The sequence below is a fragment of the Alligator sinensis genome, unplaced genomic scaffold (assembly GCF_000455745.1).
Source record: "Alligator sinensis unplaced genomic scaffold, ASM45574v1 scaffold394_1, whole genome shotgun sequence".
Classification (NCBI taxonomy): Eukaryota; Metazoa; Chordata; order Crocodylia; family Alligatoridae; genus Alligator; species Alligator sinensis.
In genome coordinates this window covers 199,023-223,641 of record NW_005842273.1, presented here as the reverse complement: position 1 = coordinate 223,641, position 24,619 = coordinate 199,023, and the positions used below count along the sequence as shown (strand labels likewise).

General features: G+C 40.4%; 1 pseudogene; it reads left to right on the top strand.

Annotated features, from left to right (window-relative positions):
- Positions 1–24,619, top strand: part of LOC112550980 — a 45,837-nt pseudogene that overhangs the window by 18,468 nt on the left and 2,750 nt on the right.

The window sequence follows — 24,619 nt, the reverse complement described above, 5'->3', positions numbered from 1 at the left end:
TCCTGCTGTTAAAAGTGAACTTATCTGTTGCAACTCAAGGGAATACATATTAGTTCACCCAGCAGGAAGCATTTGTGATTATGGGCTATTACGCAGGATCTGCAGAAGACAAAGGTATAGCTAGACCAATTTGTCATTGAAGAGATCACATTTCAGTGGTGCAGAAAAGATTTTCATCTCTTGGTAATGAGGAATACAGTGTGTGAAAGCATTCTGTTACTAAGCAATCCAGAGTGGCAAATGGCTTACTGAATATCTTTTTTCATATTGCTGAGAGATAAAGAAGATGGAGAAAAAATGTTACTAAAAGGCAACAGAATTCACCTATTACTTAAAGAAAAGTTAATTGGATATTCATAATGAGCTAAATTCATCCCAGAGCTAGCAACTCACATCTACAGCTTAAATTCCACTTTAATATTTAAATTAGAAAATGAGAGCGGTCCATACAAGTTCTTCTGCACAAGGATTAAATTCACATGGTAAGAATTTAAAATCTATAACTTAGCAGATGTCAATTCATGTAACAGACATATCCCATTGGGAGGTCCACATGCAGTCCTAACGTTACAATAAATATAGCTCCATAATCACTCTACAGAATAAGAACTATGGATTATTTTACATGTCTATTAAGGTAGGATGAGAAATAATTGCCTTAGTTCAAAGCAAGGACCATTTAAATTACAAATTAGAGGAAAACAACATATTATGAGCTTTTGGGAACAAACACCCTTCTTCAAGCATATGGAGAGTCTGCTGGTGTCTATATGTTCTCCTGGGTGGAATAGAGGTTTAAGCCAATATGCAAAATGCAGGTCTGTAAAAATGTAAACGTATGTCAGAGAAGATCAGAGGGGATATGAGTTAAAGGGTGCAAGACAGGTAGGTGGAGAGGAAAGGAGGGATGTTAACCTGGTGTCAGAATGTAGCTGGTAAAATGTAGAGAGGTTATCTGAGTTTATTGGATGTCAGGCAGATTATAATATGCCATAAATCCAATGTCTATATTACTTCATGATTTTTTTGTGTCCAGTAGCTTTATGAAGTGAAATTTGTAGGCTTGTCTATGAAAGGTGTTTTGTAAATTCCCTTTGAGGATTAGACCTGACAGTTTGGAAAGAGAGTGGTTGTCTTGTGAGAAGAGTGCTCCCACAGGTAATTGGATATTTTGTCTTTGATAAATGTTCAGCATGCATTCATTCTGGTATGCAGTTGTTTGGTTTCTCCTGTGTATTTTCCATCAGGGCATTCAGTGCACTGGATTAGATATATTACATTTCTGGAGGTGCCAGTGTAAGATCCAGGAATGATGATGGTTCTGCTGTGGGATGTAGGTTTGGTGAGAGTAGTGGAGATGTGTTGGCAGGTTTTATATTTCTTGTCCTAGCATGGTTTAGATCTATTTGGTGTGTTTTGGGTCATAGGAAGTTTGCTTCTGAGGCTGGCAAAGTTTGGTGGCTGTTTAAAGGATAGGATGGGTGGTTCTGCAAGGATTTCTTTAAGAATTTGGTCTTCTTCTAGTATGGGTTGCAATTGCTTGAGGAGTTCTTGTATAGGTTCCAGGGAAGGACGGTATGACATAACCAGGGATCCTGTTTTTCTCTGATAAAATAATACCCAATTTTCAGATTTAAAAAATAATCCAAAATCCACATTTTCCATGATTAAAATGAAATGCCACTAATATAGATAGATAGATTTTCTATCTATCTATCTATCTATCTATCTATCTATCTATCTATCTATCTATCTATCTATCTATCTATCTATCTATCTATCTATCTATCTATCTCACACACGCACACACATATTAGGGCTGTGCAAAATAGTAGTTTTTTTTCTACTTCCATTTTGACATTTTGATGGGACAGTGTTTTGTTTCAAGTTTCATTTCATTTTTCAATGGCTGCTCTGTTTCGTTTCATCAAAACTGTTTCACTGTTTCAATGCTATTTTGACATTTCGCCCACAGGTATAATGGGGAAGCACAAAACTGCCTACAACTTTGTCATTTCTTGCCTGATTTGGATGAAACTTGCAGGGACAGTAGCCCCTTCTGAGATCACAATGCGTGCCAAGTGTCAAGGAGATAGGTGCAATGATTTCTGGGAACCTGCATCTCCAATTCTTGAAAGTAAAACTCATGTAACTTGTGTGTGTTAAGGCACGGCAGGGTGAAAACTGCAGGCCTGATAGCCCTTCCTGGTGCCACAATGCCTGCCAGGTTCCAAGGAGGTAGGTGCAGGGGTTTCTGGAAAACTGCACCTCAGGCTGCTTACAAACAAAACTCCTGACATGGGGGACACTGTGTGTGTGTTAAGGCATGCCCTCAATGGTGCTGGGGGCTCTACACAACATAGTAGTGTACCCCAATGAAGTCTCCTCTTCCCCTACAGCCTCATCTTGGTCCACCACTTTAAATGACAACAGGTAATAATAACGTAGTGAGCAACAGCACAGTAACACCAGCAGCATATCAGGAAGCCAAATTGTGACAGAGTCCTTCTTTCCTCTTCTGCAGGAGCTTTTTTGGGTTGAAAAACCCTTCATCAGGCTGAGGAAGCTCCTGCAGTTGGTGTGTGTGTGCGCTTTTCCTTGATGGAAGGAACAGTAAAGAAGCTAGAGGCTGGCATGCAATATGGGTAATAAAGCCAGTTAGTGAAAAAGGAAATGGAGGTGTCCAGGGGTGAGGGAAAGCCTGGGGTTCGGGATGGGGAGGAGGGGAGGAGAGGGCAGGGGGATGTAGTAGCACAGGTAAAACTGGAGAGGCACCTGGGGAGTCAGATATCTGGCAGGTTGCAGTGTGTCAGAATTCCAATGTCTTTATTGAGTCCATGACTTTTTGTACCTAAGAGGTTGAAGAAGTGTAGTTCATAGGCTCATCTGTGAAAAGTGGTTTGTAAATTCCCATTGAAGATCAGGACTGAGAAATTGGAGACAGGTGACGTTCTGTTGTTGTGTTTGATAGGTTTTTGTTGTGCGCTCATTCTGATGTGCAGTTGTTGCTTGGTGTCTCCACGTATTCTTCCCCTGTTGGCTGGTGATGCAGTGAGTGCCCCCTCCAGCTCTGAGAGTGAGGCATTAAATGGCTTTAAAAAAAAATTAAAAAGGAAATAGGTGCGGACAGACTGAGGAAGGTGAGATTCACTCTGTCTGCACCTGGAACTTGGGGAACCCCAGCAGTAGAAGGTTCACCTGGAGAACACCAACTGCTGCACCAAACCAGGATCCAAGCAGGTGTGGATTCCCAGCAATGCTGAGCATCACTCAGAACACTGGGCAGTGGACAGGGAAGGTGTTCCTGGGCAACCATGGCCAGATCCCACCACATCTGTCTGTAGCTTGCTCAGTAGGCCAAGGAGTTGCATGGCAGCAGCTCCATGTCCTCGGCAAGATAGGAAACCATGAAGGCCTTAATGCTACCTGCCTGGTGGTGGGGTCTAATGCCTCTGGACCCCACCATGGAAGCCGTGCCCTTGGCCTACATTGGCAGTGCCTCTAGTGGAGGAGGAGACTGGCTGGTGGATGACATGCTGGCATGAGACAGTGGATTCCCCTCTTCCACATCCCCCCACCTCCACCATTATGCCTCCCTTACTCTCTTCACTAGTACCTCTGTCCACTGATCCAGGGTTTGGTTGCTGCATACACTCCCCTTCACCCTTGGGTCACACATGGTGACCATCATGTGGACTTTACTGGACTGCAATGGATTCAGTCATTTCCTGGTGCTCTCCTTCAGCCACCTCACCATTGCCTGCACATCTAGTGACAGTGGCTTGCCTCAGCCAGGAACATTGATATGGTGGTTTATATGACTTCTAGAGGCATTAATTTGTACATTGGAACAACAGGCTTTAAGGGTTGGAATTCAATTAACTGAGTCTGCTGTAGCATGACAATTACCATGCTCCAGCAGCCTCCTGCATCTTATGTATCAGTATCCCCCATGCTTAAAAAAGGCAGCAAGGGCACTTGAACTAAAGCTCATTTGAGCTTTTCTTCAAGTGCTGCCACTGCCATTTTTGGGTGGGACTACTGATACACGACATTGCAGCAGCACTTTAATTAGAGCAGCTCTAACAGCCACTCTAATTAAAGTGCTCCCCCCCCACCCACACACACACCTACCCCTCAGAGTATGTTTAACAGTTCCCAGTGAGACCACTACATCCCACCTCTATACAGGTGGATAGATTAATGATGGGAATTCTAAATATACCAACCTTATACTAAATGTACCACACTCACACTGAGAAAAGTCTTCTAATATATAACCTAAATTTCTCATGTTGAAGTTTAAGACAGTTGCTCCTAATTCTGGCTCATCTCTGTACTCTTTATAAGCATCCTTCAGCTATTTGGATACTGTTATAAAATTCCCCTGAAGTCTTCTCTTTTCCAGACTAAATAGTCACAGGTTTTTTTTGCCTTTCTTCTTATATTCTTTTTGTTGGCCATCTAATATTTATCCTGCTAGCTCCTGAAGTCTTTCTAATCTGTCCAGTGTCCACATCTTTCTTGAAGTGCAGAGCCTAAAACCAGATACAGTACTTCAAGAGGAGGCTTCACCAGTGATATATAGAGCAGAAGATTAATATCACTTGACCTGCAAGTGACATTCCTATTAATATAGCCCTATATTGTATTGGCCATTTTTTTTTTTTTTGCAACAGGAGCACACTGTTGGTACATATTTAGTTACAGTCCACTATAACCTCAGGTCCTTTTCTGCTGTACTGCAGCCTAGCCAGTTATTCCCCAGTCTGTACTTTTGCACACAATTGTTCCATCCAAAGTGAGGTGTTTTCAATTTAATTTATTGAATTTCAGCAAACTAATTTCAGATCATTTCGCCAGTTTATCAAGGTTATTCTGAATCCTAATCCTACCCTCCAGAGTGTCTTCAACTCCACCCAATTTGACATCAATCATAAATTTGTTAACCACAAACTCAATCCCATCCTCCAAATTGTTAATGAAGGTATTAATCAATACCAGGCCCAGGACAGACCCTTGGGGGATCCCCACTTGATATCGCATTCCAGTTATATATCGAGAAATTAATAACTCCTCTTTGAAACAAACAGTTATATAAGAACCATCCAGTTATATATTCACTTTACAATACTTTCATTTAGACTGCATTTTCTTAGAATATAATGGGAGACAATTTTAAAAGCCTTGCAATAATCAACACATTAAAAGCCTTACTAAAATCAGGGCGCATGTCTACACATGTGGTTTACTGCACATTAGACTAATCTAATGCACTTCAAATTGTCACCGTCTACATGTGGGCAGCAATTACTGCACAGTAAATTCATTTAAAGTGCCTTTTGCTAGCATCAGGAGATACAGAGGTTCACATGTAGAGAGCAAATTGCTCCCAGTCAGCCAGGCAGCCAAGGGCCACAACTGCTGTCTGGTTAAGTCCTGAGATCCAGGGGATGAGGGGAAGCTGTTCCAGCTCCAGGGCAGCTCCCAGCTGTACAGAACTTGGGGCCAGCCCCTGGAGCCAGAATAGCTCCCTGCCCATGCCCCCTGCCAGCTTGGGGCTGCCTCTGGAGTCCCCTGGAAGCTCCCCTTGGCTTCTTCAGAGGGCAGAGCGAGGCAGGAGAAGTCATGGACTAGGCTGCTCCTGTCAGGCTCAATTTGCTTCCAACCTGGGCACACATGTAAATGTGTTCCCAGGAGCAGTTAAATGTACCTGAATTTACTGCATAGTAAAGTCATGCTAATTGCATATGTAGACATGTCCAAAGTCTATCATCTCTACTACTCTCCCTGTTTCCATTATTAGGGTTCCTCAGCATAAAGGTACTAAGTTATATTTTGATTCTGGTTCACTAAGTTACTATGTGGTGTTATTAACATGTATAATTTGGTTTTAAAGATATATGGCATAATCTATCAATTTTTAAACTGAAATTTATTGTATTAATATCTAATTATTACCGAGGTGAGTAATATGGGATTGGACCTTCTATATTTTTATAAACAATGAGAAGATACAACTGTAGCAATTAATTGTTTAAGAAAGAAAGAAAGAAAGTGTTAAATCTTTGATGTAAAAAATCAGGCATTCCCAATGCGACACAATAAAAAATGTGTTTTGCATTAGTGTTAACAAAAAGAGTGTCTGACCCTTTGGTACCAAGTGGTTAACTCATCCACATGATTAGTGTTTTAACAATAATTGTGCAGACTGTCAGTAATCAGCCTTGCTTTATAATTAGAAGTGAACACTGAATAGATTTGTAGCTAAGTAACCAAGTATAACAATTAGCTGTTATTTCACTGATAGGTTTTTGTGACATCATAAATCAACAGACTGGAGTTTGTGGCTATTAATTAATATATCACATATATACACTGTGATATTTCAGAATATGGAGTCATCTATGTCTTTTTGAAAACAAATAAATGGATAAACACACACAACATACACATACAAAAGCCAAACATTTTACAAAACAGAGGCTTCAGGGCCTATTTTTAAGTTTTGTTTCTGTTTTTATTTTTATTTTAAGAGCAGAAGTGCCTAGCTTCCCTAAAATTGTCAGCTTTATTGTTACAACCAGAAGGACTGGAAGAGCTTTTAAACCACTGACACTACTAACCTCTCTGGAACATGTGCTACATCAGTTTTTGTTTAGTTGTAATTTTCATATTTCATTCAAAAAATAATACTTGTATTAGAAACAAGAAATCTTTAATGAGAAATAAAAAAAGAAATGTGACTTAGGAATACTTGATAAGTACAGAAGAAAAGTAATTTTAATTTAAAAACAACTCTGCCACTGTCCTTGTCATTGAAGACAGTATGTCACCTCTAGTTCATTGAATAAAAGACTGATAGTGAAACAATTTTCCAGCGTCAAGTGATGATTCTGTAAAATTGTTCAAGCTTAAAAAAAAGAAAGTAATAGAATATATATTACTATACAGAAGGATCCATGAACATAAAATGTTTGAGAGACATATTGAGGACTGTTTTGCTTCTTTGGCTGCTGGTATGTGGCACTTTCACAAAATTTCAATGTATGCAGTAGAAATGTGTCATTTATGCTGCTCAGCAGCTAGTGTATTTTTCTTTAAAGGCATTTTTCTCTTGGAAAAGTTTGGTTCAGATTAATAATTTGTACCATATTTAATGTAAATTTTGATATCCTGTATTTTTTTAAGAAAAGCATTCATTTAAGAAATAAATACTTTTCCATACTAATATTACTTATGTATTACCCACCATGTCATGTCAAGCCATGTTACAGTATGTACTGCTACCATCTTTATGTCATATAATGGGGGTGTCAAACTTACCCTGTATCCCAGGCCAGATCTGAACAATAGGGCTCAATGAAGGCCAGATCTGGCCTGAGGCAACAGTGGTGTAGTGGTACCAGTGGGAATAGCAGTGGTAGGGTATTCAGTGGTGGAACAAATGTCAACAAGGAAAGTGGAACTGTGTCAACACAGCCCTCATTTGCTCTCCTGCCACTTGATCCCTTGGTTCTGGATGTTGTGGCAGGCTACTTTCCCTGGCCATACCTACCAACTTCTATTAGTGTGGTGGTAGCCTGTCAGGCCAGATGAAGATGCAAAGCAGGCTGGATACTGCCCCTGAGCTGCTTGTTTCACTCCCCTGTCATTTGATAAAAGCAGTTAAATTTATTTATTAATCCTGAGACTGGAACCTACAATTCCACATGGAATCACTGGATTCCATATCACTGGATAAAGTCAGCTTCCAACTTGTTCTTATTGTGGCTGAATAAATCCTTATTTTTCCCTGGACAGAGACTCAGATTCAGAAGATGTTAATTTAAGTGATGAGAAGGTTGAGAGGCAATAGGTTGAAGATTAGGGCAACCTTTCCTGGGGTAGGTGTGGGTTTGAAAACCCGAAGCTGAGGATAGCACTGAACAGTCTTCTAATTGTCCCCATGCTCTAGAATTAACTCGGCTATGAGTGATTAGCTCTGTGAGTGTGGTATGAGGACACTTACTAAATCAGAACCCTGAGAAAATTAGGCATGGGGACACTGACCACTATGAATCTTATATAGAAGCAATCAGGAGATAGGGCCTGCCTATCTCTTCTCCTGAGACAGGACATATTACATGAGATAGGAGATCAGCTTAGCCAAGGTGGTAGCAGTACTGGGTATGTGCAATAGCTTTACTTTTCACTAGTAAATCTAGTTAAGTTCCATCTTAAGTGATTAGATAACATTTTGTGGATTGCTTACTTGTCCTTTGATGTTTAAACTCTCCATATGTTCTTTTCTGGATCAAGCCTAAGCAATTTTAGTCAGAAATTGCCTGCTTATTGTGTATGTGTGTTCACACATGCACACATACATATGTGTACATATGCTTGTATGTTCATTGAGTATACATCTCAGTAGAGCCATCATTCCTGATTGTAGCTTATGCTATTGTGATGCAGATATCAAACAATAACAAGTCATGCAGTCATAGATATGGTAATACCATGGATGCAACTTTGGGAAATGAACTCGGTATCCAAGTGCTCAACTATCTCAATGCAAGACTACTAGCTAGTAGGGGTGTGTGAAGCTTCAGTCACCAATTTTATTCAGAGAATATCCGGCCCAATTTGGGGGCCAAATCACCGAATCCAAATCATATTGGGAAAATAAAATAAAAACTCTCCAAATTGATTCAGAGCCTCCAAATTGATTTAGGAAAGATTAAGAAAAAGATTTGGTGATTTGTAGATTTATAAGGGAGTTTTTCAGGGGAACAGAAACTGAGAAGAGGGAGGGGAAGCAGGGGGGTGGGAAAAGACTGACAACTATAGCTGGCCAGTGACTGTGATCTTTCCCTGAGACCCCTTCCAATCACAGTGCTCTGGGGGAGGGATGTAGAAACAGCAAAGAAGCCTCTGTCTGCAGCCTTTCTGTCCCTTTTGTGAGCTGTTTCTGCCTGGGCTTCTGAAAGGTACACTGGACTGACTTGACTTCCTAGTCAGTCTCCTGCTAGTTTCTGTTCTTGGAAAGGATTGGATACAGCTTACTAAGTAGAATCCCTCTACTTATCCCTATCCAATCTTTAAACTTATTTTCCCCCAAAAAACCTCTATTTTGTCTCTCCCTGACTCTCCCCACCCACACACTTTTTTAAAAGAAAGTTGTGTTTTTACTGGCAGTGTGATCCACCACTGTTCAGGAAAGCACATGTATTACACACACATAAATACAGAGAGAAAAAGAAATATTAATATTATTAATGACATACACATGAACACAACAGAGAAGAAGAAGTCAGACACACACATATAGTAATCAGAGAAGAAGAGATATTATTAGTTAGCTGTACACACAGAGAGAAGAAGAGATTACAGTGGCACACAGACACATTTTCCAACACAGGAAATATTAATATGAAACATGCTGGAAAGGCAGGTGCCAGGTCTTCTGGCAGGGGAGGGAGAGAGACTAGATGGGGTAGGGGGAAAGCTAGAGCTCTAAGTACCCCCTCACCCCCCAAACAAAGATGCATCCTCTTTCCTGGCAGCCATGAGTCTTGTGCTGCGGGTGAGAGCAAGGAGGTGGGAACAGTACCTGTTTCTGCACCTGCACCACCTTCCCTATCACCAGAAATAGCCACCAGAAGCAGAATGACAGTCTCCTCCACCCCAATTTCATCTTCCAGTGTGAACCTTCCAGTGCAAGAGGAGGAGCTGGATCTGGAACCAGGGGACCTGAGCACCATAGCAAAAGAAATTCTTGGGACTGAAGGGGAATCTGAGTTCATGCTCCATACCTCTCAAAATTCCCCTAGAGCCAGGTCTCTTTCTCTGGAAAGAACCTCAGAGGAGGTTGAGGTTGTGGAGGCAAGTGGCTCAGCTGAGTCAGCTCCTACTGTTGTTGTGGCTTAGCCTGCTGAGGAGGGGGATAAGACAGGATCCCCACCCTCAACCCAGAAGCAGGGGCATAATGTAATGTGGGATCATTTTGAGTTGGCAGATGATCCCAGGTATACTACGTGCCAGTACTACCAAAGGCAGATCAGCTGGGGCAAGGAGGTGAAACACTTCCACTATGGCTATGCTAATGCAACTCAGGAGGCAGCACCCCCTTGCCCTTCTTCTTCCTCAGCCTAGCACCAGTGGGAACATGCCCAAAGGGAAGTCCCCCTCTCACTCCAAAGCCCCCGTCCCCACAAAGCAGAGGCAGGCCATCCTTGAACAGTGGGGGGAAATATGGATGGAAAGAGGGGCTTGTTGAAAGGGTGAGTGAGGTCACCCAGAATATTGTGGAGATACTTGCTCTGGGTGGCCAGCCCTTCTCCTTAGTTGAGTGGCCAGGATTCAGGCAGCTCATGGCACTCACGGCCCCATCTTACCAAGTGCCCACATGCAACACCTTTAGCAGGATGGTAGTGCCCTCCTTGTATGAAGCATGCAGGGAGTACTTGAGGGAGGAGCTGTGCAAGGCAGGGCTGCAGGTAGCCTTGCACTTCACCTTGGATATCTGGAGCAGCTGAGGTAGAGATCATACCTACCTCTCCCTCACAGGGCACTGGTGTGATCAGTCAGGCCATAGATCGGCTATCCTTCAAGCCGAGGTGATGGATGAGTCCCACACGGCAAGGGAGATCATAGCGGCTATGAACCACATGGTGCAGGGGTGGCTTGTTGGGCAGGGTGAGCTCACCCATGGGTTCATGGTCACTGACAAGGAGGCCAATATGTTCAAGGCCATCCGTGATGCCAACTTTGTAGGCATTCACTGTGTGGCAAACAAATTCCACCTCATAGTCAGGGATGCCTTGGAGGGGGGCAGGGATGCTGGTGATGGTGCCATCACTACCACCCAGCTGTTCTCAAAATGAAGGAAGGTGGTGGGCTACTTCCACCACAGCATGAAGGGGGACAAGATGCTGTGGGAGAAACAGGTAGAGTTGAGCATCCCACCGTACACAATCATGCAGGATGAGAAAACTAATTGGAACTCCACATACCTTATGCTTGAAAAGCTAGTGGAGCAAAAGAAGGCCATCCATGAGATGGCCTTGATTGGGGAGATTGGGACCAGTGGCCCCGTTAACAAAGTGGAGTGGGATACCATCTCCCAGATCTTGGTGGTCCTCAAGCCCTTCCTTGAGGCCACCTAAACCCTCAGCACTGGTGATGCCTTCCTTAGCCAGGTGATCCCCATTGTGGGGGAACTTGAGAACCAAATGGAAAAGTTCCAGGGGATAAATGTTCCTGGTGGGGAGAAGACGCTCTCACCAGACATGCAGGCAGTGGTGAGGTGGCTGAAGGAGGGCATCAGGAAATGGCTGGATCCATTGTGGTCCAGTGCAGTCCCCATGCTGGCTGGCACATGTGACCCAAGGGTGAAGGGAAGCATGTGTACCGGCAGCACCAAACCCTTGATCACTGGACAGAGGTGTTGGTGAACAGTCAGGGAGGCAGAAGGGCTGGGGCAAGGGAATGTTGAAGAGGGGGATCCACTTTCCTGTGCCAGCACTCCCAGCACCAGCATCAGCCAGTGTCCTCCATGCCAGCTGCTGCCAATCTTGGCCAAGAACATGGCTTCAGTGTTGGGGACCAGAAATGAATTGAAGTTTATAGGCTCGTCTGTGAAAAGTGGTTTGTAAATTCCCTTTGAGGATCAGGACTGAGAGTGGTTTTCTTGTAAGAAACTTGCCCCCATGGGTAGTTGGGTACTTTTGTCTGTAATAGATCCTGGTGCACAGTTTGTCTCAGTACTGGAGATATGTTGGCAGGTTTTGCATTTCTTGTCATGGCATAGTCCGGATCCATTCAATGTGTTTTGGGCTGTAGGAAGTTGGCTTCTGGTGATGAGGTTAGCGAGGTTCAGTGCTTGTTTGAATTTACAAACCACTTTTCATAGATGGGCCTATGAACTTCACTTAATCCACCTCCTAGATACAGAAACTCATAGACTCAATATAGGCATTAGATTTATGACACACTACAACTTGCCTGACATCTACCCCCCCAGGTAGCAGCAGGTATCTCTCCACTTTTACCTGCTACATTCCCCTTGCCCCCTACCCTAGCCTGTCTCTCGCGCCCTCTGAGTTCTCTATTTCCATTTTCACCTACTGGTTTTCTTGCCTGCATTGCATGCCAGTCTCTGGCTTCTTTACTATTCCTTCCATCCAGGAAGAGCACACACACCAACTAGATGCTTCCTCAGCCTGACAAAGGGTTTGTAAGCCCGAAAGCTTGAAGAGAAGAATTTCTCCAACTATTCCATTGGCCTAATAAAAAATATCAGATTGACCCTAAGAACCATGTCTGGGCTATGTCCTTAGACCAACAAGGCTACAACCTACACCCCTTAACACACACAAGTGACACCAGTTTTGCTTTCAGCAGTATGAAGTGCAGTTTCACAGAAACCCCTGAACCACCCTGCCTGAAACCTGGCTGGTCTCCCTCATGTCCTCATGAGGGGTTATGTATGTGGCAGGACAGGGTAGCCATTTAATGCCCTGTTCTCAGAGCTGGAGGCTGTAGTTTAGTTTCTCACCAGCCAGCAGAGGAAGGACATCTCCCTGCTGAGCTCCTGTGGCAGGAAAAACTTGGAGGTATAAGGGCTGGGGCTCTATGGATAGAAGGAGACCCCACATCTTCCTGGGCATGACCTAAAACTGCACCCTGCCAGGGAAGGGAGGCCTGGGTGGGACTGCTGGGGGTGCAGCAGCCCCATGAAATGCCAGGACCACAAACCTCCTTGGTGAAAGTTGGGTAGGAGCAGGAGGCACCTGATAACCTTCAGCTATCGCACAGTCTTGGCTGGGGAAAGCCCAGATCTGTAAGATCTTTGAGAGGCCTGAGGCCTGCTGTTTGCAGTAGAGTTGTGAGGGTGAGAACAGGGGCTACCATGCCTGCAGTTTTCACCCCGCTGCACCTTAACAGACACAGAAAGTCATACATCACAAGTTTTGCTTGACAGCAACCTGAGGTGCAGTTTCCCAGAACCCCCACACCTATCTCCTTGAAACATGGCAAGCCTCATGCCCTCAGAAGGGGCTACCATCTCTGAAGTTTTCATCCAAATCGGCCTTAACACACACAAGTGACATGAGTTTTACTTTTAGCAGTTTGAGGTACAGTTTCCCAGAAACCCCAGCACCTATCTCTTTGAAACTTATCAGACCTCATGCTCTTGGAAGTGGATACCATTCATGGCCTCAGAAGGGGCTACCATTCCTGCTGTTTTCATCCAAATTTGCCAAAAAATGACAAAATTATAAGTATTTCAGTGATCCCCCATTATAGTTTATGACCAAATCTCTCCAAATCAGTGCCAAATCTTCCGTAGTTGATTTGGCCAAATTGATTTGGGACAGTGATCCAAATCTTTGAATCAAATCACTATCCTCCAAATTGGCTGAATCTGAATCCGAATTGAATAATTCCCTATTCTCACAAGCCTACTAGCTAGGGAAGAAAATATGCAAAGATAACAAGGCACGGAGTTTTACAAATATAATCAACAAGTACAATTGAGAAAAAGGAAAATAAAAATATGAAATATGTCTAGGAATCTTCTAAGCCTGGAAAATGAGGCAACACAAATAGCCCCTTACAACTAGTACATGCATTTCTCTGCATAGTTTTTTTTTCTAGAACACGCAACTTCTCTGGAACAGTGACACACATTTTGGGTATGTGTTTCCTGGAAATCATGTCTACTCATGTGCTATTGATTTGTGATATTTTTTATAGGAGATAGTATAAATAGTTCTAGGCAATGACCAATTACTCATTCTTACATTAATATGTATAGGCCAGAGAGAGATAAATCTTTATGCTCTCACAGAATTAAATCCTGAATTAGAAATCCTTCCCAAATTGGGAGTAGCCTATTGAGTTTGGCATGTTATTAGACTCAAAAACAAATATAAAACCAACAAAACAAAAACATACTGATTGCATGTCAACAGATGCCTTACTGTACTGCTACAAAGGACTAGTATTTTGAAGGTGACTAGTGTCTTGTCATAATTTTTAATACATACAGGTAGCAGAAAATTGTTTATTCTGTGTCCAACTAAGCAGATCAAAATGAATAATAGAGCAGGTATCTCTGTATTTTGTATATGCCTAAGCAGTTGTACTGATCTAGCTAAAGCAACTCTTTTAATTGTTATTTGTCTAAGTGCGTTTAGATGGTCATGTGACAAGGCAGGAGAACTTGTTATCATAATCTCTTTGCATCCATGACACACTGGATATATTTTAAACCAGTACAATCCAAGAGGAAATTATGGAAACAGTCAACAAAAACAAACTCACCATACAAACTGACAGAAGCACTATGAATATGCCTATATCATGAAAGGCAGCACTATGATGCAGAGTCATAACAATCAGGAACTGTGTCCCCAGGTGGTAGCAGCCCCAGCCACAGTTGCAGCAGTGTTTCTGGGACTGGTGCTCTGGTCACCCACCCTTCATTATGCTGCAACTGCTGGCTTCTAATATGGAAAGACTGTAGCCATATTACCGTATGTGCAGGAATAATCCCCCACTTTGAAGTGGCTATACTGCTTCTGGTTTGAGAGAATTAGTGAGTGCAGAGCGGTTGTGGTCTATCTCATCTCAGAACTTTCTGTGTCATATAGACAAAAGACGAAAGACAAATTTAGTAAAAAACAAAACAAAACAGATTGACCATATATGTGTGTGTGTGTGTGTGTGTGTGTGTACAGTATGGATAGATAGATGAACAATAAAATACATATTAATGGATTTCTCCTGCATATTTGCAATCAAAAATGACTGATCTGTGGAACTACATGGGAACTTGGAAAATGATATTGACTGTGGAAGAATTCAAAAAAGAAACTGGTTCATATTTCACATTTCATTTGTCAAACTAAAGGAAATATTGAGTAAACAGATTAAGAAATAATTTAGAAGTATTTTTCCCCATTATCAATAATCTCAATTGATGCTGGTAATTGTATAATTGATATAGAAACCTGTTTTTAATAATATCTCCATTGAAATCTAATAGCGCTTTTCTTTTTTGATTAATAGTGTGAAAAAAATCAGATTCCACCAAAGGCATAGAATACTGGTTTTGACTTCAGTGGGGTAGAATTTCAACCAAAGAAAACACTCAAGATTAACAATTTTCAAATCTCTACATTATTTTACATAAATGACATTGACTATAAACCTGAAATACTGCCTATTTAGAACTATTCCTTAAATGCAATCTGATTTTGCAAGCCAGGCAACCAATTCAAAAGGATCTTGCTGGAAATATTTTGAAATCAGAATGCAAACTATTAAATTCTAGGGTACATTCTCTTTTTCAGCTTTTGTGTTGTTCTAATTTGCTTTTTTTCATTAGCAGTCTCGTCTATTGTGTGTGATCTCCTGTTACTGCTGTAGCATATCATAAAAATAACTGCAAATCAATCATTCAATAATATATTGTCTTATTAGAATATATATTCATTTGTGAAATTAATGTTAGCATTCATCAATACAAAAAATGTCCTAATCCAATTTCCACACACATGAATAGGAATGCTTCCACTGGCATCAAATTATTGATATAATCCTATAAGTCATTGATCAAATCCTAACCTTCCTAAAATGATTCTTAAACCATATTAAAAATATTAACAATAGAAAAGTTTGGGTTAGCATAATAAAAATGAAAATATCCCATCCACCTTCTGACAGTAATAGATGAGAATGTGCCTTGGTTTATGGTCATTCCATTAAGAAATCACTATATACACACCATATAGACAAAAGTGCACATAAATCATAAAGGCCCAGGCAAAATCCTTAAATAAATATTGTCCTTTATCTAATTGTAGTGATGTGAGGTCAGCTCTTCTCACTAGTAGTTAAGGCTGGAAAGCAGATTGGGTATTCTAATCTCAGTCTTCATGAAAAAGCAATAAAATCAATCAGATGATCTGACTTAAATAGTGCTCAGACATATTACAGAAGATTAACTTTCTGGTAATGACAGGCAGCAAGAATAAAAGGCAGCTGGAAAACTGAACTTGAACTCTTCAGGAAAGATTAAAACTGAAGCAGAGAAGAAACTTACTACAACTCCAGAATTATTCACATATTCAAAAAAAAAGAGGGAGGGAGGGGGAGAGAGAGAAGAGAGAAAGAGAGATCTATATATAAAATGAAGAGTATGTGTGTATGTTTGCTTATAACTCAAGAATGGCTGGTCCTATCTACTCTAAACCTTCCAAAATCACTGAATACAACCTGAGGAAAATTTTAGGTAGGCTATATTTCATTTTACCCTTTTTGGGGGCTTGCATTGACTGGGATTCCTTCACTTCTCAGGTAACAAACTGGTACCCCTTCATTTTGGATGCAGTGAATTCAGTTCAACTGTCATTATTATAAAATGAAGTGTATGTCTGTTTCTCTGTCTGTATGTTTACCTGTAACTCAAGAATGGATAGTCCTATCTACTGTAGACTTTCCAAAATCACTTAATACCACCCAAAGAAAATACAGCTGGGTTATTTTTCACTTGACCCATTTGGGGGCTTCCAGTAACTATTTAAGGGAACAATGCTTTTCACACAAACAGTTACATACGGCTTGGTCCAGAGTTGGCAGCTGAAGAGGGTTCTATACACTGGCACCAACAGGAAACACTGCAAACATTGTTTACAAAGAAGTTCTACAAGAAAGATCATTCATTTGGATGTCATTTGAAATATATCTCCACGTTAAATATTACATGTTAAATATGTTGTGCTATGTCCTTTAAAAATAAAAAAATATATTTTACCTAAATATGTTTTACTAAGTTCTTTGAAAATAAACAAGCACTGCAATTACAAATAAGAATGACCCAGGAGAAGAATGGTTCTTTCTGCTAATATATACATATACATATACGTGTGTGTGTGTGTGTGTGTGTGTTTCTTAAAATATCCATCTCTATCTATCTGGATATATTTATATCCAGATAGATAGATAGAGATGGATATTTTAATAAACGTATACATATATGTATATATATATATATGTGTGTGTGGGTGTGTACATTTTGGTTAAGCTCCATAGACCAAACAATATATATCCTTAGCCACCATCCACTTTATGTAAATGACTGGTACTTTAAATGTGATTGATTAGAACAAGTCTACCTACAGACATTCTTCTATACATTGTACTATTTCTTAATATCAATGAATAAGTTACATTGTTAAATGTTTCATAAATAATTAAATTAACTTTTCCAAAATAAAGGAGGCAGAAAGCTACTAGACATATCACACTTGAGACTTTTTAAAATATAAAACATTTTCTAAGCATGGTTATGTGGAAAATATTCTGGCCTTCTGGTTTGGAAGTATGTAGTCATATTAGTACATTCTCTCCTCCGCCAATTCAACCCCTTTAATTGTATTCTAGCAATTTGATTTTTTTTTCTTACAGGATGGGTGAGTATTTTACCTTTAGGGTTCATGTTTGGCAAACTGTGTCCAAATTGTATTTATTATTAAGCTTAACAAAGGGAAATACTCACCTAGAATGATAGATATTGATGTTGATTTTCTGCCCTTGCTTATTGTTAACAAGCTTCCCAGATTAAGTTTCTACAGAAATATGTAGGAATCTTTTCAGCAGCAGTTAATGGATTCTATGGCCCATTCCTTCATATATTCTACATTAGTAAGTGCCAGAGTTCAGCTTTAGAAACTCTGTTTGAATTGTTTTGGCATCTACATTTTGTACCCTATGGCTGCATCAATACAATTGACTGTTTTTTTCACTGAGATAGACTCTCTTATTTAACTATGCATATTGTGTCTTTGTTCAATTCTCAGTATTTTGACATGCTCTAAGACATTTACTGTCGATAATTGTTTTTCCAGCCTTAACTTTACACATTTCAAGTTGCCTTATTTTTTAACCCTTCCCCCTTTCATTTATAATGATTTTATTCTTAAACAAACTTAGCATGAAGTGGCTTCTTTTCCACAGCATTTTGAAGTCTATTGTCTTATATTCAAAGTTTTAAGAGTTTCCCACTTGAAAATGTCCATTAAGCCTGAAAAGGTTACATTATATGCCAAAGAAAAACAGACTAACAAACTGCAACTAATATATAGATATTACATAAAAGGAACAAGTATATTTTTGTAAAATTATAGCTAGTTCTAAAGTGGGAATACTGTTGGGATACGTAGGGCACTAATAGGAGATTCCTAGGGCCAGGTTCTATTCCCTCATATTGGACAAATAACTTACAAGTTAGTATTTAGTGATCAGTTCTCAGTGGAGGGACCCAGCATGAGGGTCTGTTCCTTTACTCATTCATAAATTATTTGGTAAGTGGGGGTGAATTGCAATGTGGCCCAGATAACAGCCGAGCTGACACCAGATTATGCAGAGTAGTACAAAACCCAAACCTGACTGAAGAGTTACAGAAGTATTTCAGAAAGATGAGTGAATGGGTAGAAAAACAGCAGATGAAGCTCAATGTTAAAGCAATGCACACGGAGGAGGAAAACAAACAACCAAAAAAACCCCCTGAGGTGCACGTACACTTTGTAATTGTTACTACCAAGAAAGATATTTTAGAATTATCATGGACAGTTCTCTGAAAATATCAATCCAAAGTTCAGCAGCAGTCAAAAGGACAAACAAAATATGAGGAACTGAAAACAGAAAAAAGCAAAAAAAACCTCATCATGCCGCTGTTAATTTCACGGTACTTCTACGCCTGTAATACTGTCTGCAGTTTTGGTTCCCCACCTCTCAAGCAATATAGAGCAGGGGTGCTCAACCCCCAGCCCTTGGACCAGATCTGACCCACAGCACTGTGCCATCCAGTCTGCAGGGCTTCCTACTGGTCTGAAAATTTGGCAGCAGGGCACTGTTAGATCAGGTGCCCAGTTGCAGTACATGGTGTCGGGCAGGTCTGGTGTTGGGCCCCAGGGCCAAATCCCTGTTCATGAGGGCAACAGAGAGCAGTGACTAGCCCAAGGCCCTGTGGGGCAGGAAAGGGATGGTGCTGAGTCCCAGGACCCAATCAGGCCTGCAGACTGGCCCTGCACCACTCATTTGGCCTGCAGGGCCAAAAGGTTGAGCGTCACAGATAAAGCAGAATTAGAAAAGGGCAATAGGGATGTTCACAGGTAGGGAGAAATATCATTTGGGATAAAAGATTAAATAAGCTAGGACTTTCCAGCTATGGAAAACATAACTGAGGAGGCATATGACAGAGATGTATAAAATAATGAATAACATGGGAAAAAAATAATTTGGATTTTTTGTTGACTATCTCTCTCCGTACCAGAACTAGAGGACATAATTAAATAATTAAAAAGAAGGTTGAAAACAAACAAAAAACAGAGGGTTTTTTGTCTGGTTGTTTTTTTTTCCACACAGCAAACAACACATTTGTGGAATTCCTTGCCACGAGATATTGTAGAAACTAATAACCAGGTTCAAAAGGGGTGCAACATACTGTGCGTTAGTCATTGTATGTGGGTGGTACGGTTTCTTTAAAAGTTGATATACTGCAGGCCCCTCAAGATATGCAAGTCAAGGCACACTAGGATGTGATGCATGATCCAGAAAATCACATTTTCTGCCATGCCATACATACATGGCACAGAACATGATTGTGGGATTGCAAATTAGATCTCATCACACCTTGTTGCCAGCACAGTGGAAGCCCAGGATCATGATCTTGGGCTTTCCCTGCACCGACAAGTAGAAACTCCCACGTCTGGGATCCTCCTTTGCTGATCAAGCTCCACAGCTGGGAGACTGCAGCTGATGCAGGCTTCCAGCTCTGGGAAAACCCCACACACCCTGGTGGCTGGGAAATTGCAGCTGTTGTAATCTCCCAGCTGCAGGGGTGCATGGGATGCTCCCAGAGCTAGCAGCCCTATGAAACAATGGAGCTTCTAGCCCCCATGACTGGGAGCCAGTGTCAGCTGGAAGCTCCTAGACTCAGGGATGCATATGGGCCACCCCAGATGGGAGCTCCAATTAGCTCGCAGGGCTCCTAGCCACAGAGGCCTCTAACCACTCATTCAGTTAATCGAGTGATAGGAAGCAGCTACAAAGTTATTTAACATATTCTGTGGAATAACTTTGTAGCTAATTCACTTTTTATCATGCCATTAATTAACTGACCGTGTCACTGGTGGACCACTTAAGACATGATTTACTGGTTAATCATGCCTTAAGTACACCATGTAAATGGGTACTGTGTGCCTCCTCAGGCACTATGTTGGTTTTGTTTTGGTTCCTGTTTATAACACTAAAGTTATGAGCCATGTAATCTGTTTAAGTACTTTCTTTCTCTCCTGGACTAGTCTAGTCTTACCACCATTGTGGAGCCACAAAATATAACAGGTTTTGTGACAAGGATGGAATGTTCATTTGCGCTGGTGCTTTGAGTCACAGCCTAAATGATCCAGAGCAATAAGAAAATATTTGCATATTAATATATATTTACATATGAAAGAATTCACATAGGCACCCAGTTGGGCCTACAACTGCTACAGGAATAACAGTAGAAAAGTTGGCAAGAAAAATCAGTAGTGAACTGATATCAAAACAAGGTGCATGCAGTGCAATTGCCATGGAACTACAGAAGACAATTATGCAGAAGGGGAAAGCTATCTTTCCCCCCATCCAAAGCCTAAAGCTTAATGAACAGAAGATACACTCAAACAGGGGGAGCTTAAGTGTGAACAGCCCTAAAAACAAAACAAAACAAAAAGAGAGAGGAAGAAATGGTTACTCATATAGGCAATATCAGTGATTTTGATGAAAACCACTTGGGTAGTGTGTCTTCAATATTTCAAACAGTTTGTCACCTGCAGCTCTGTTCCAGAAGGACAATCGGTTGCATCTTTGCTGACAGTGATGGGTTCCATGGCATTTGGAGGCCCTTTGTCTCCAGACTTGCCAGGGCAGGCCACCTATAAACAAATTACTGTGAAAGACAGTGAAAGAACGCTTCTCCTCTAACTCATGAGTGATTGCAGGATGCTACCCGTTCTCCCAACAAATTCAGAAGAATGGGGAATCAGTAATGCAGTTTCTGGCTGCTTACGTGCTAGTGTGGACAAGTGTTGAAAGATGCCCTATGAGATCAGCTTGTTGCAGGGGTGCCCAGCAACCAAATTCATAAGTTATAGACTGTGTTAGATCTTACATTCAAAACATTTACCATGTTATTCTAGCACTGTATGGAAACAAGTGGTACACCTATAAGCTGTCTAGTCAACAAGTTGTCAGAAGAATAGCTATATGCAACTCAAAAGTATGTAGTCAGTTACCTGCACTTTCAGCAAGGAACCTAATGTTTATGTTCCTTTTATGTTATTGTGTTTGATGTTATCGTCTACAAATTTAGCATTTTGGGGCTGGAGGAATGTGATGTATTGTGCATCAGCCATTATATATGGTACTGTTTCTTTAACTGTTGATATGCTGTTTGTTTTTTTAGGCACCATATTTGTTCTGTGTTTTGGTTTCCTGTTCAGAACAATCAAGTTACTAGCCATGTACGCTGCATGGTACTCTCTCTCTCTCTCTCAGGCTAGTCTAAGCTCTCTACCAATGTGAATAAATCTATGAAGGATAGCTTTATTAGTCCATGTTAGGCATGATATTAGGGGTGCAACCTGCAGATTAGGATTTATTAGGCTTCCAAATGCTAAAATCTGCAGGGGAAGAGGGACAGGGGATAGATCAGTTTGGACAAACCCTACAGGTATATTTTTCCCCTTATCATCCACTCTCTGGTACTGTGAGATATGGATAAACCTGTAGTCTGACTCAATGTGGCATTTCTTAGGTTTTTAGTTTACAGGAATATGTATGCAGTGTTAAAACCTAGTTTAAACCCATCAATGTTCTTAATAGGATTAAGGTTTTCACACAATTTAAGGAATGACATTTGCATTTGGGACTTTAGCCTCCTGTGACTTGGTCCTTAGCTTTTATATATCTATGTCTGTATGTATGCATACGCTTATCATTATTATTGTTATTATTTGTGGTTAAGATTTGGTCTTCTGTGACCTTACCTTGTCTTTAGGTGGCCTACATCAATTCTTTATAAAATGTGTATTTTGACAATCCGGGTGATAGTAATTGGTCTCTCTGTAGCTTTCTGTAATAAATACATACTTTTTTATCTTTCCTGTTTTTCCTATCTTCACTAATGACCCATTCAAATGAGAAAGACAAAAAAAACACTACAAAGCTGGGCTTGAAAACTTTGCTCCCCCCTACTTTGCGCTAACCATGTTGGATACAAGAAATGAATAATCCTGAGGTAATTTTACTTCAAGTCCGCCCCCCCCAGTATATGTTGCACATGATATTTGGTATACCCTAAAGTCTCAACGAGAGGTTTGCAAATAGCTAATTATTTTGTTTTTAATTTTACAAACTGAACTGAATAAAAAATCTGGTTGATACAGAGTATTTTTTCTTTAGATTTTTTTTCTAATTAAATGAAGAAAAAAGTTTTTGTTGTTGTTGCTGTTTAATACAAAATGAATAAATGTAAATGTATTTTGGGATAAATTAACATACAAACAAACCCAAAATATCAGCTTATTTTTTACGAAGGTTGGTTTGGTTTGCTTTGGTTCGGTTTTGTTTCTTTTTTTTTCCTTTGTTTTTTTTGGTAAACCATTTTGGTTGATTAGCCTTTTTAAGATTTTGCTCTCGTAGTCTATATGTCTAAAGGGGAGGAAGAAGGAAATAAGATATTTTAGAAAGATTTCCCTACTGATTTCGTCCATGCCCCTTCTTTCTAAAAACAAAGAAAATCCTCCCAGTGATAATGTTTAGACAAGCTTTTGGGCTCACGACTGTTAGCAGATGTCAAATGTGTAAATACTGATGCAGCCACATCTTCATAGAACAGGGATTTCCTACAAAAAAAACAGAAAAAATGCAATAATATGCAGTCTGCTCATCTAAACCAAATATTTCATTCATATCTACTCTAAAAAAAAATCTCAGTACATGGTAACAGCTATTGTCTTCTTTTAAGGTAATATAGCTTAATAAATCATATATTATGAGAGCATTTAATTTATTTATGGTTCTTGCAGTATATTCAGTTAAAAAAAATAAAAGTATCTCAAAAACTTTTAAATATGCTTCTTGCATATTTGTCTTCCTGGAAGTTGCATTTGTATATAAAGATCTGAATCTCAGAACACTGCAATAACGTAACTATAGGGACATTTATAAAAAAATACATTTTGGAAATTCATTAAATTGACTAGCTAAAAAAATAACTGAATATGAATTTGAGTAGCAGCATATAATGAATAACTTTAGTTGTCATATTTTACATTTTACCTCTTTTTCTGTTCACAATTTACACAAAGGTTTATTATTGAAGATTATTTGCGAACTTTGTAGTGAAATTTCTTACCTCACAGGAGCAGTTTGTGAAGAAGTTCTGAATATTACATTTCATGCTTTCAGATTCCACTATGCTAGTCAGAGCCTATGGGCTCATCTCTGTTCCTTTTTCAAAAGATTGTAGTCAACACTGTGAAATCTATCCAAGTCAGTGAAAGTTCTGTCATCTACAGCGTGGTTAGGGTTTCACCCCATTAATTTGGAAATGCAAATATTAGAAATATAGAATTTAAAAGTTTACTTCCAGTAATCATTTGAAGTCATGCTTCAATTTCACTTTCTGCAGATATTTATAAGAGTACATTTCAAACACTTCAGTATTTACAAAAACTAATATGATAGTCAACTTATTTCTGGGTTTGAATATAGATGAATATTTTTGAAGAATAACTTTAAGCATTAGGCATGCTTGGTAACAGCAACTATGCATCTCAGGGCTGTATACATACTTATATTTCAAGATTTGGTAAGCTAGTTTCTGGAGTGTCTTACATCTAGTACTAATTTGCACAGCTACTGTGCTTGATTTTCAAGACCAATATGTTATAAAATGCTTGCTGGTGGAAAAAGATTTACTAATGTATAGAAACATTCCTTTTTTACTCTTGAGGCACATCTATACTAGATGTGTTACTGCCCAGTAGACTAATCTACTACATAGAAAAGAATCACCATCTCCAAGTGTGTGGCATTTACTGTGCAATAAATTAGGCTACTGTGCAGTTGGGTAGTAACTGTAGACACAGGTAGTAGATTAACCACGCAGTAGCTACTCCATAGTAGTGCACATGTAAACAACTGACTACTCTTGGTTAGCCCAGGCAGCAGGGAGTAGGAAACTATCCCCTGCCTAATGCAGATACCTGCCAGCCCTGCATCCTGACCAGCATTGGGTCAGGGGCTGGGAAACTGTCTCCTGGCCTAGGTAGCCACACACCCCAACTGGAATGGGGCAGGGTGTAGGTAAGCTCTCCCCTGTCATGGGCAGCTGCCTCCCAGCACTGCACCCCAATTGGGCATGGAGCTGGGAGACAGCTTTCCAGGGCAGGGGACAGTTTCCCAGCACCCACCCCATGCTGATTGAGGCATGGGACTGAAAGGCAGCTGCCCAGGGCAGGAGACAGTTTTGTGTCTCCTGCCCATGCTGCAGTAGGGCACAGTGGGTTGGACACCCCTTGGT